This window comes from Erinaceus europaeus, chromosome 6, assembly GCF_950295315.1.
Source record: "Erinaceus europaeus chromosome 6, mEriEur2.1, whole genome shotgun sequence".
NCBI lineage: Eukaryota > Metazoa > Chordata > Mammalia > Eulipotyphla > Erinaceidae > Erinaceus > Erinaceus europaeus.
Genome location: NC_080167.1, coordinates 5,975,703 through 5,982,918, shown reverse-complemented (window position 1 = coordinate 5,982,918; position 7,216 = coordinate 5,975,703).

Below are 7,216 nucleotides of genomic sequence, written 5' to 3'. Positions count from 1 at the left end.
GATATTGGGGGTCGGGCAGTAGCACAGCGGGTTAAGCGCACGTGGCGCTAAGTGCAAGGATCCTGGTCTGAGCGCCGGCTCCCCACCTGCAGGGGAGTCACTTCACAGGCAGTGAAGCAGGTCTGCAGGTGTCTGTCTTTCTCTCCCTCTCTCTGTCTTCCCCTCCTCTCTCCATTTCTCTCTGTCCTATCCAGCAACAACGACATCAATAACAATAATAATAACCACAACAACAAGAACAAGAACAACAAAAAAGAAAATAAAAATATTTTTAAATGACTAAAAAAAAGAAGAAAGAAGAAAGAAAGAAAGTGGATGTTGGGGAGCCTCTGACAGGGTCTGCTCTACTTCCTGTCTTCCCGGGCTCTCAGACTGTCAGGGAAGGCCAGGAAATTAGTCACATCAGCTGATCATTACAAGTTGTGTCACCATTAAGGAGAAATGCAGAGACCTGGGGCAGAATATAATGAGGCAGTCAGGACAGGCTTTCCTGAGATGATCACAAGATTTTGCCCGCAGGAAATCCTGCTGTGAATGAGAGACAGTTGGCGAAGCAGCCACCATCCTCTCCACTGGTGGGATGGTAGAGTAGTCAGGCTCTGAGTTTATGTGCCGTGTGACTCGGGGCCAGTCAGGCTTCCTCTCTCAACCTCAGTTTGCTCAGATGTAGTGTGGGGCTGACAGAGGACAATAAAGTCCTCACTCTCAGGGCCACTGTCCACACCACTAGAACTGTGCCCATACTAAGTGGGATCTACTGTGATCATTATAGTTCAGTCGTACAGGGGAAGGACTGAAGGAGTCCAGAGGGGAGGCTTGGGGGTAGAAGGCACGACGCACAGTCAGAGAGGTGGGTGGGCTGGCCCTGTGTTCTCCGACTTCAGTGTGCACATAAACGTCAGCTAGAGGATTTATGGGGCCTGTCCTGGTGATTCGGAACGGGTGTTTAGCTTTGACTCATGAGTTGGCATTTCTCTGCGGCCACTTGTTAGAACAAGAGCAAGCCTTGCTGCTGGCTGTGAGGCCCTGGTTCCGATCTCCAGCACCATACGGGAGCACCAGGGGAGTTCCATGGATGGTGGAACAGTACTGTGGTCTTTCCCTCTCTATCCTTTCTTAAAAAATAAAAAAAGTCGCGTGGGGGTGGGGGCTTAGTTGGTGGCACACCTGGTTAAGTGCACACAGTACAGTGCTCCAGGACCCAAGTTCAGGCCCCTGGTCTCCACCTGCAGGGAAGAGCTTTATCAGTGGTGAAGCAGGGTTGCAAGTATCTCTCTGTCTCTCTCCCTTTCTATCTTTCCCTCCCCTCTCAATTTGTCTCTATCCAATAATATATATATATATATATATATATATATATAAACTTTTAACAAAGATTTTATTTATTTATTAATGAGAAAAGATAGGAGGAGAGAAAAAGAACCAGACATCACTCTGGCACATGTGCTGCCAGGGATAGAACTCAGGACCTCATGCTTGAGAGCCCAAAGCTTTATCACTGTGCCACCTCCCAGACCACAAAAAATATATATTTAAAAAAAATCAAACTGGATAGGTCATTCATCGCATTCATCACTGGTGTCACACATGCAGAAGGTACTGGGTTTATTCCCCAGAAACACATAAACATCCTCTTTTTGGGTTGTCTTTGGGGCTTTGCTTTTCCAGGCCTATTTTTGCAGATAAACAAAGACAGGAGCAGGTGAGGGAGAGGTGGAAGAGAGAGAGGTGAAGATAGGTTATATACAAAAACTTTCTCCAGTGTGGTGAAGGCAGGGCTCAAACCTGAGTCACATACATGAGGCAAAGCAACACGCTATCCTGGAGACTTATTTTGCCAGCCCCCATTTTTTTTGCCCCCAATTAAATAAATAAATGAAGGGGGCCCGGCGGTGGTGTACCAGGTTAAGTGCACATAGAACCAGAGTGCAAGAGAAGGATGAATATGGGATGATCTCACTCTCAGGCAGAAGTTGAAAAACAAGATCAGAAAAGAAAACACAAGTAGAACCTGAAATAGAATTGGCATATTGTACCCAAGTAAAAGACTCTGGGGTGGGTGGGTGGGGAGAATATAGGTCCATGAAGGATGATAAATGACATAGTGGGGGTTGTATTGTTAAATAGGGAAACTGGGGAATGTTATGCATGTACAAACTACTATATTTACTGTTGAATGTAAAACATTAATTCCCCAATAAAGAAATAAATTTAAATAAAAAAAAGAAAAAAAAAAAAGAACCGAGTGCAAGGATCCTGGTTCGAACCCCCGGCTCCCCCACCTGCAGGGGGTTTGCTTCACAAGCAGTGTGAGGCATGTCTGCAGGTGTCTATCTTTCTCTTGCTTCTCTGTCTCCCCCTCCTCTCTCAATTTCTCTCTGTCCTACCCAATATGGAACAAATGGCCACCAGGAGCAGTGGATTTGTAGTACTGGCACCAGTCAAGCCCCAGTGATAACCCTGGAGTTAAAAAAATAAAATAAAATAATAAATGAATAAACCAGTGAAGCTGTATCTCTCACAAGCTCGCAGGCCATGCCGCTGTCTGCCCAGCTTTGGACCACAGTTGGAATAGGCCTGCTATGAATCCCTGACTCGTGGGAGGTGGGTGTGCTTCTAGCAGGCTGGGGGGTGGGAGATAGGGGTGGCTGTGGGGCTACAGGCCGGATCTGGGAGGTGGTGGAGAATCCCCAGCTCATCCTAGGGCTCAGATCTGGCAGAGGATGTGAGAAAGGCTGTCAGCCCCAGCCAGAAGCCTGGGTAATCCCCATGTCCCTGAGGCCAGGGGCCCGGAGCTCCGAATACTCTCTGGTAATCCAATTCTGAGACTCAGTCCTTGGTCCGGTCATGCTTGGCTCTGCCTGAGGGCCCAGATCTACCATACCTGATGGCAGTGACCCTGGAGGGCTGGAGCATCAGTCTGTAGAAAGAGATGACAAGAGTCCTTTTAAGGAGAGAGGGGAGTTCGGATGCCAGCTAGGATGGTTCTGGCGCCAGTGTCGTGGCCTCTTGAAGGCACAGATGGTGCGTCTGCGGTGAAGCAGCCCGAGCATACAGCCAGGCCGCTGCTCAGAGGAGCCTCCTGCTTGGCCCTTAAGGGGCCCTGGAGCTGGACTTTGGCCTCTTCCAATGCTGGAACCAGGATGCTGCCCCTTGGACTTGGCTTTAGAGGGTCTCTAGGAAGACTCTTGGGAGAAACAGTCCTGTTACTTCCCGGGAACCGAGGTGGATTTGTCTATCCGGGCCTAGCCCGGGCAGAGTTCTTCCTGTGCCAGTGCTGCTGCAGTGCCGCCCTGGTGGGGCAGTGGCTGAAGATGGCGCTGTCCACAAGGGCTACAGCTTCAGCTTGGATTTGCCTCCGAGTGACTTGTGAGTCCAATTTATGTTCCCTCTCATGCATGCAGGCCACGGTTATTTATTTATTTTTTTTTGAGCCCTTATGTGCTGTCAGCTTTCCTGTCTTATAGGAGCTCAGCCTCTAGCTGAGGAACAGATAAGAAAAGACACAGAGAGACTTCCAGAGGCGGGGCTATGGAGCAGCAGCAGCTGTGTTTCTCTCCTCTCCTGTCCTCTCCCAGGTCAACTAGGAATACCAATGGGGAACACCTGGGACCGCAACAATACAGGACTAGAAAGACTTCAGGAACCCACCAAATCACTGGTGAGTGCAAACACATGTGGCTCGTGGACAGAGAGGAGCCTAGGGAGAGATTAAGTGGTTGGTTAACAGTTCAGAAGTTTACCAGTTGAGACACCACCTCCAGTCTTGTTTCACCAACAAGGGGATGATTGAAACGAGGAGAGGACTCCCCTGAAACTCACCAAATGCAACTGTGAGTCTCCATTGCTACTGTCCTCAGAATCTGGAGCAGCGGCAGGGGGGCCCTGTGCTGACACAAGGGGCCAGAGAACGAACTAGCGAGGAAACTCAGGAGAAGATCTAGACCTCAGTGGCCTAGCTGTGGGGCTGTGAGAGTCTCTTTGCATAACCACTGGATTATCTCTGCCCCACCCTGCTTTATCTCTTGTTCAGGAGTCAGTGATTAAGCTAAGAAGCCTACTTATAGTTTAAAAGTCCTCAGGCTCCCATAGCCTATAGGGAAGAATAAGAACAAAAGAGGCTTTTAAGCTACTGAGCTCCAACTCAGGGATTAAAATACTATTGAAACAACTGCCAATTTCCACAACTATGAACCCTTTAATTACCTTACTTAGACACAGGTCAATCCAGGCAAGAGTGATCAGTAATTTGAAAAGTACTGAGAGAGGGACCTCATAACATACTACATAAAATGGTTAAACCAACAAGAAGAAATATTGGGGAAATGAACTAGGACAGGAGTCCAGCTAAAAGCCCCCCAAAGGGTGAAGCGCAAAATAATGAGGTCAACATCCAAACACTAGTTAAGGAAATAGTCACAGGAGTGAGTAAAGAGTTTGAAAGATTTGTCATCAGAAATGCAGAAACCATAAATAAGACCCTGGAAGAAAACACTAATTATCTCAAGGTTATTAGAGAGCTGAAAGGTGAAATAGCTGAGCTAAGAACACAACTAGCTGAACAAGCTAAAACAGTATCAGAACAGGGTAACAAAATAGATGAACTCCAGAAAACAGTAGAGGGCAGAGAGAATAGAATCTATGAGGCTGAAAACAGAATTAGCAAGATTGAGGACAAATTAGAGACAACTAAAAAAGAAATAAGAGATCTCAAAAAGAGATTAAGAGATACTGAAAACAACAACAGAGACCTGTGGGAAGACTTCAAAAGAAATAATATACGCATTATTGGCTTACCAAAGGAAGAAAGATAGGGAGGGGAAGAAATCATTCTTCAGGACATAATAGCTGAGAACTTCTCTAGTCTAGACAACATAACAGACATAAAAGTTCAGGAAGCCCAGAGGGTGCCAAACAGAATTAACCCAGACTTAAAGACCCCAAGACACGTCATATTTAAAATGGAAAGGAATAAGGATAAAGAAAGGATCCTGAATGCTGCAAGAGAAAAACAAAGAGTCACCTACAAAGGAAAACCCATAAGATTAGCAGCAGACTTCTCCACACAAACACTGCAGGCCAGAAGAGAATAGCAAGATGTCTATCAAGTGCTCAATGAGAAAGGCTTTCAATCAAGACTACTGTATCCTTCCAGACTGTCATTCAGATTAGATGGAGGCATAAAAACCTTCTCAGACAAGCAACAGTTAAAGGAATAAACTATCACCAAACCTGCCCTGAAAGAAGTTCTGAAAGGTCTCCTATAAACAGTCAGACCACCATAAATAGGCCATCTATCAGAACACTCTAAAACTCTATAAGAATGGCATTAAAATATCTTCAATCTTTGGTATCAGTAAATGTCAATGGCCTTAATTCACCTATTAAAAGGCATAGAGTAGGAAGATGGATCAGAAAACACATCCTAACAACATGCTGTCTACAGGAAACCCACCTAACTCAATATGGCAAACACAGACTCAAAGTGAAAAGATGGAAAACTATCATACAAGTCAATGGCCCACAAAAAGGGGCAGGAACAGCTATTCTTATATCTGATATCATAGACTTTAAAATAAATAAAATTTAAAAAGATAGGGATAAAAGAGGACCTAGTGGGGGTTGTATTGTTATATGGGAAACTGGGGAATGTTATGCATGTACAAACTATTGTACTTACTGTTGAATGTAAAACATTAATTCCCCAATAAATAAATAAATGAAAAAAAAGAAAAAAAGAAATAAAACACACACATCCAAAAAAAAAAAAAGATAGGAATGGACACTACTTAATGCTCAGTGGATCGGTCAATCAAGGGGACTTAACAATTATTAACATCTATGCACCCAATGAGGAGCCATCTAAATACATCAAACGTCTACTGAAAGAGCTACAGCAATATATTAACAGCAACACAGTCATAGCAGGGGACTTCAACACCCAAATCTCTCAAATTGACAGATCATTCAGGCAGAAAATAAATACATGAGGGAGCTAAATTAGAAGATAGATAAATTAGAACTATTGGACATTTTCAGAGTCATTCATCCTAAGAAACTGGAATACACATTTTACTCAAGTCCACATGGTCATTCTCAAGGATAAAACTAATACCTCTACTTTTAAGGGCGGAGGGTAGATAACATAATGGTTAGACTCTCATGCCTGAGGCTCCAAAGTTTCTAGGTTCAATCCTCCACATCACCATAAGCCAGAGCTGAGCAATGCTCTGGTAAAAGAAAAAAAAGAAAAACCTCTACTTTTAAAAGTCTTCCAGAAACTACAACAATAAAACAAGGGCAACAAAAGGGAATAAATAAATAAATATTTTTTTTAAAAAGAGTCGGGTGGTAGCGCAGTGGGTTAAGCGATGTGGCACTCTCTGTCCTGTCCAACAACAACAGCAACAACAACAATGGAAAAAAGATGGCCTCCAAAAGCAGTGGATTCTTAGTACAGGCACTGAGCCCCAGAAATAACCCTAGAGGCAGAGAACGAAAGGAAAGGAAGGGGAGGGGAGGGGAGGGGAGGAAAGGGAAGGAAAGGAAAAAAAGAGGGAGCTTTTAGGGATTATAAGAGACTGAGAAGATCTCAAGTGAAAAAACATGAAGCTGTGTGTGGTCCGGGAGGTGGTGTAGTGGATAAGGCTTTGGACTCTCAAGCATGAAGTCCCAAATTCAATCCCTGGCAGCACATGTACCAGAGTGCTGTCTGGTCCTTTCTCTCTCTCCTATCATTGCTCATGAATAAATAAATAAAATCTTTAAAAAAGAAAATAAAAAACATGGACCTCACTAGATGACAGTGCTTAGGAATATGCTCTTAGGTGAGAAGTCCACAGAAAAACACAAGGGGGACATTTTCTTTCTTTTTTTTCTTTTTTCTCTTTCTTATTAAAGATTTATCTGTTTATGAGGGAAAGAGAACAGGACCATCACTCTGACACAAGCAATACTAGAGATTAAACTCTGAATCACACATTTGAGAATCCAATGTCTTATCTACTGTGCCACCTCCTGGCCCAGAAAGATATTTCTATGAAAGTCTGTGGAATGGTGGATTTAAGAGAGGGAGGAGGGGGCACCTTCTGGGGTGTGTCTGATAAAGTTCTTTTTTTTTTTTTTTCCTGATGGTCTTGTGCCAGCAGAAGTCCATTGCTCCTAGCAGACTTTTTCTTTTTCTTTTTTAACTTCAGATGGAGAGATGGATAGATAT